This window comes from Sander lucioperca, chromosome 1 (genome assembly GCF_008315115.2).
Source record: "Sander lucioperca isolate FBNREF2018 chromosome 1, SLUC_FBN_1.2, whole genome shotgun sequence".
In the NCBI taxonomy this organism is placed as follows: Eukaryota; Metazoa; Chordata; class Actinopteri; order Perciformes; family Percidae; genus Sander; species Sander lucioperca.
Window position 1 is genome coordinate 44,720,692 of NC_050173.1, and position 5,811 is coordinate 44,726,502.

At 38.2% G+C, this 5,811-nt stretch overlaps 1 long non-coding RNA gene across 1 annotated transcript; it reads right to left on the reverse strand.

Moving 5' to 3' along the window:
• Window positions 1-2,913: 2,913 nt before the first annotated feature.
• Window positions 2,914-3,968, reverse strand: LOC116062448. Its single transcript, XR_004107971.2, has 3 exons — window positions 3,737-3,968; window positions 3,393-3,398; window positions 2,914-2,941 (listed from the first exon to the last, which is right to left on the reverse strand). It is a non-coding gene; the product is annotated as an uncharacterized LOC116062448 (long non-coding RNA).
• Window positions 3,969-5,811: the final 1,843 nt, after the last annotated feature.

Below are 5,811 nucleotides of genomic sequence, written 5' to 3' on the forward strand. Positions count from 1 at the left end.
AGTTGGCAGCTTTGTGTGAAAAAATTTGATATACTGTAGGCATACACATCATTTCTGTTTTTTTAAATTACAGGTCAAAGTCCGGATAATGAGCTGCCAGAACTTTTTCTGTTATTTTACGGATTTATTTTCTAGAGTGTAGCTCAATATCCTCTTAATATGACACATTAAGAAGAACTTTGAAAGGGTTTTACGGTCTTAGCAAAGGTTTTTTCCATCGGTCAAATGTTCAATGTATGTTTCCTTGGGTCACTTATGTTGATATTTTTAAAACCATAACGGCTACATTAATCAGCATTTTATTTACGAGATGTTATCATGGTTTTTGTTACTTTATTTTAATGTTAATATCTCGGTCTTACTACCGACGAAATAGTATGGTACACAGGAAGACACGAAACTACGAGGGCATTAATATCCCATAATGCATTGCAGTCATTCATATCCGACAAATGGACAGCAACCACGCAGCTCTGTGACACCAATATCGCTTCCACTTACTGTACATATTTAATGAGGAATATTATCAACAGTAATCAGTTTTTCCAGTAAGTTATGCACCATGGAAAAGTGTCCAACCCTCCCGGATTCTCAGGAAGTGACGTAGTAATAACAGCTCAGCATGTCCAAAAGAAAGAAATGCATAATATACATAATACTAATGTATATGTAACACATGTGAGGATGTATACAAAAAAGATAATACACTGTATAACAGAAATAGTTCTGGCAGCTCATTAACCGGACTTTGTCTCGTAATTAAAAACTGAAATTTTGTGTGTAGCTACAGTAAAAATAACAAACCGATCTCACAGAATTCCGTGAAATGAATACGGCCCCTTAACTCAAAATCTCTGGCAGTTTCACGGAATCGCCGAAAATTCCGTGACGGGCTACGCACAGATTCCCTGATCACAGCACGTTTCTTTCTGCCAGTTGGGCTGCGGCAGAGAAGCTGTATAGCTTTGCTATTATTGGTATTTTTAGCCCAATAACCGCTGTTTTAATCAACATTTATTCACCAGATCTTATCATGGTTTATTTGTATTTCTTTTAATGTTATTATTTCGGTCTATTTCGGCCAGGGAAGCTGGATTGCTTTGTTGTTCATTGATATTTTTAAAACTATAACGCAACATCTATCAACATTTATTTAGATGTGATCATAGTATACATTTCTTTATTTTAATAATATTATTTTGGTCTTATTACCGGTGAAATATTACAGTATGCTGTAAAACAGAACACGATATGATCCGAGCTGGGCGCATGCAAAGCCGATTTCCCACAATGCAATGCGGGCTTTCATTTCAGAGAATCAGACAACAATCAGCGGGTCTTTAACGCCAGTATCGCTTCAATGTACATATATATAATCAGTGGTTTAGTCACCAGCAACAACACGTTGCTCTGTTTTGTTCCAGTAAGTTATGCACCGTAATGTTTTAAAAAATCCGCGGAATACTCCGGAAGTGACGTGATACGTGCCGCTCGGCGGATAAGAAGATAAAAAATACATAATATTCGTAATATTGATGTTTTTGTCTAATGTTGTATTTGAGGATGTAAACAATGAAGATATTAATAATAATAAAATACAGTTTCATGTATTTGTCTCACGTATTGTGACAACAAATCAAATCAGCTGAAGACTCCGGAAGTGGCGTAGTAATTACCGCACGGCATCTGTGAAAGCTTGCTGCACGTTGTAGCCTACCTGAGAATTTCATCCATCTTCGTCCGCTTATCCGGTCTCGGGTCACGGGGGTAGCAGCTCCAGCAGACCTGAGAATTTGTACAATAAATATACCAATAATGAAAAGTGTTTTATGTTTGTCTTATTTGTATTTGTTTTGACTTGTTCTGTTGTTAAAAACAAAAAAGAAACTACTTACAAAGAGAAGTAATTTTTTTATCTTATTTCCCATGTATCATTATTTAAAAACGCAATTTTCTAATTTTGTGGTTGATGAATGTTAATAGCAAAGACTAAAGGGGAAAAAACATGAGCATATGTATGTGTGGGACTTACCTTGATTTAACATCACACTGCATTATTAGTTGTTTTAAATAAATTACTTTTCTTTTTAGTTCAATTTTTTATTAGCACCATTTACCATTCAGACATACGGAACAATTCCACAATATGAACCTGGTAATATTGGATGGTGCACAGAACAGAGAAACACAAAATGAGCAAGTAGCTGACTTTTTTGAAATATCAATTTATGGTAGGCCTAACATATTAATTATTATATTCAGAAGATGATCCTCATATCAATCACCGTGGTTACAGCTTGTAGCCATATAGCCTTCAAAATTAAGAAGGGACTAGTTTTAGGAAGCATTTCAGGAAATTAAAAGGATAAGCAGATTGTTGCTGAGGTTTTTGTTCACAGAGCTATAGCTTTGTTTGGGTATGTGTACATATACAACATGTGTTTTGGCATTTTTTTCACAAACCAACTAAAACCAATTAATGGGCTCTGCTCCTATAGGCACCTTGGTGTTCATGTGGACAACACCTGGCTGGAAGGCCCGTGTTCAAAGTGTGTGTTATCATTTAGAGCAGACACAGTGAATCAGAGGGTTTATGTTATACGAGGCTGCATTACAGCGCATATTCATATGTCAGAAAAAATGACAATATCTAAAAACATCTCATTTAAAGTTTGGTTGTCAGGTGACTGTCATGAAGGTTGTGGAGAGGAATAGAAACCAGTCTCTCCAGGCAAGCACAGAGAATATGGTCTGATCTTTATTCTCCATGCCAAGTATGAGCTCTTATCCTCTGCTGGCACCCCAATGTAAACTAAATATTTCTAAACTATAGGCCTAATTTGGAGCTACCTCAATTAAAACTTTAAATAATGTTGCTTAAGGCTGGTTGTGGAATAGCTTCATGATATAATGCATATAGGGTTGTGTGTAGGTCTTGTCACTGTTTGTGAAAGATGAGCAATAGATTGTGGCTGATAATGTGCTTCAGTCTGGCTGCATATCACTTTGTTTATGTTTTTTATTGTAAGTATATGTCATCTGTATGATAAAACAATATGTCAAATGTTATGTGTGAAGCATTTGAACCTTAAGGCAGATATTCCTCTGGGGACAATAAAGTATCACCTGCAAAGTGGTCTCCATGATATAGTAAAAATGTAATTTATAATTATTAATTTAATAATGTATACTGTTTATTGATCCCCAGTGGGGAAATTACAATTTACACTCTGTTTGTTAGAAATCACTACACACACATGCTCAGGACCTATTCATGCACAAATGGAGAGCTGTCAGAGTTAGTGGGCTGCCAGTGCTGGACCAGCACCCTGAGCGGTTGGGGGGGTACGGTGCCTTGCTCAAGAGCACCTGGCAGTGCCCAGGAGTTGAACTGGCATCTCTCCAGCTACCAATCCACACTCTGTACTTTGGTCCGTACTGGGACTTGAACCAGCGACCCTCCGGTTTCCAACCGAAGTCCCTACGGACTGAGCTACTGCCACCCCTCAGCAACGACATCGTTGGAAACTTCTTAACCTGGAGAGTAACATGTCAGTCTGAAGATGATACATTACTCCTGTTTTGAAATATATTGACCTCTGAACCTTGAACCCAGTACATCTTTGAAGACTTGTCATTTAGCAACAGAAGGAGCTACACACATAGGACCAGCTGTTATAGAAGGTGCTACACACACACAGGACCAGCTGTTATAGAAGGTGCTACACACACACACAGGACCAGCTGTTATAGAAAGCTCTGGACCTCAGCTGTCAGGTAGATATGGTCACCAAAGTTTACTCACTGTAAGCACTGTCAAATATGGTAATAAGCTATTTTCACCTATTCAACGATTACATTTTTAAAATCAGTGTGTTCCCCATCCCAAAAAAACCCAGGGTGTATCCAAAATTCTACACTGCCAACTTCTAATTATGAGAAATATACCAATATATTTAGAAACTACAACTCCCGCTATAGATGGGCCCCAGAACCTGTTACAAAGCTTGTGCACTTGTAGTTCTTCCGAGGAGGGTGGGGGGACATGTTTGACTCCTGTGTTTCTGCTCTCTGCCGTGAGTGGGCTGAGCACACAATACATGAGACAAATACATGAAACTGTATTTTATTATTATTAATATCTTCATTGTTTACATCCTCAAAGACAACGTTAGACAAAAACATCAATATTACGAATATTATGTATTTTTTATCTTCTTATCCGCCGAGCGGCACGTATCACATCACTTCCGGAGTATTCCGCGGATTTTTTTAATACGTTATTACGGTGCATAACTTACTGGAACAAAACAGAGCAACGTGTTGTTGCTGGTGACTAAACCACTGATTATATATATATATATATGTACATTGAATACTGTAATATTTCACCGGTAATAAGACCAAATAATATTATTAAAATAAAGAAATGTATACTATGATAACATCTAAATAAATGTTGATAGATGTTGCGTTATAGTTTTAAAAATATCAATGAACAACAAAGCAATCCAGCTTCCCTGGCCGAAATAGACCAAAATAATAACATTAAAAGAAATACAAATAAACCATGATAAGATCTGGTGAATAAAGGTTGATTAAAACAGCGGTTATTGGGCTAAAAATACCAATAATAGCAAAGCTATACAGCTTCTCTGCCGCAGCCCGACTGGCAGAAAGAAACGTGCTGTGATCAGGGAATCTGTGCGTAGACCACCATCCGTGGGCCACTTAGTAAACTTCTGAAAAAGAAATCTGTTCTTTAATTAGCCTAATTTAAAGCTTTTTTGACACTTTTGACTCTCGCTCATCCAAGTTGGTGTTGTGAATAGCTACGTTAACTAGCCATACGTTAAGAACTACTTTAATTAGTTGTCGGAGTACAGATAAATGTCCCATAATGCAATTTAAAATGGAAATTAACAGAAAAACAACGGTGGATCATCTTCTATGGACACTTTCTGTTAAAATATACAGTCATACAACTGTTATTACACAGATATTTCTTAGAGTGTAATAATAAAATATTGTTTCATGTATTTGCATTATGGAGTGTTTGCTCGGCCGGCCGGCAGCCGGCAGCAATCTGAAATGGAATGAAGCCCATCCACGGCAGACAGCAGGAACATAGAGATATCACCACCGCTACCAATGAACATAGTAGTATGGGAGCGAGTAATGATTTTTTCAAAATCAATTAACAGGATCTCCCCTGGCTCAATAATGTCTGCTCCTATGACATGCAAACTATGTAACAGGGATACATCTCGCATTGCCAGACCTTCCTCCATAGTGCTGCAGAGGAGGGTCTGGCCAGTCCACACAGCATTCTGAGATGGGAGAAAAACATGCTCTGGTTTATTGGCATTTCTTTAAAACAATCACAATCGTCTTGGGCGACGCTAAGCCTTGGACGGAGCCACGGTGCCTCTGCAAAATAGTCTCGGGAAGGAACTTGTTTTGGTGGAACGTGTACGTTCAATAGTTGTTTTAGTCGTGCAACAGAAAACTCAGATTGGACAGATAGTCTAATCAAGTCAACTTTATTGTCAATTTATGCAATATGTGCCAGACATACAGAGCAATTGAAAATACGTTTCTGTTTAGCTAGCTGTCTGGATTTACCCTGCAGAGAACTGAGGAGCAGTTAACCATAGTCCTCAGAAATCCACCGGAGTTTAGAATGCCAACACAAATGCCAATGCAAAGAAAGCAGAAGGTAACGGACATCCGGCCGAAAAGGACATCCGGCAGAATTTTTCGGTGGCACTGGAGCTATCCTGCATCAGCCAAACTGCTTGCTGCCCCCTC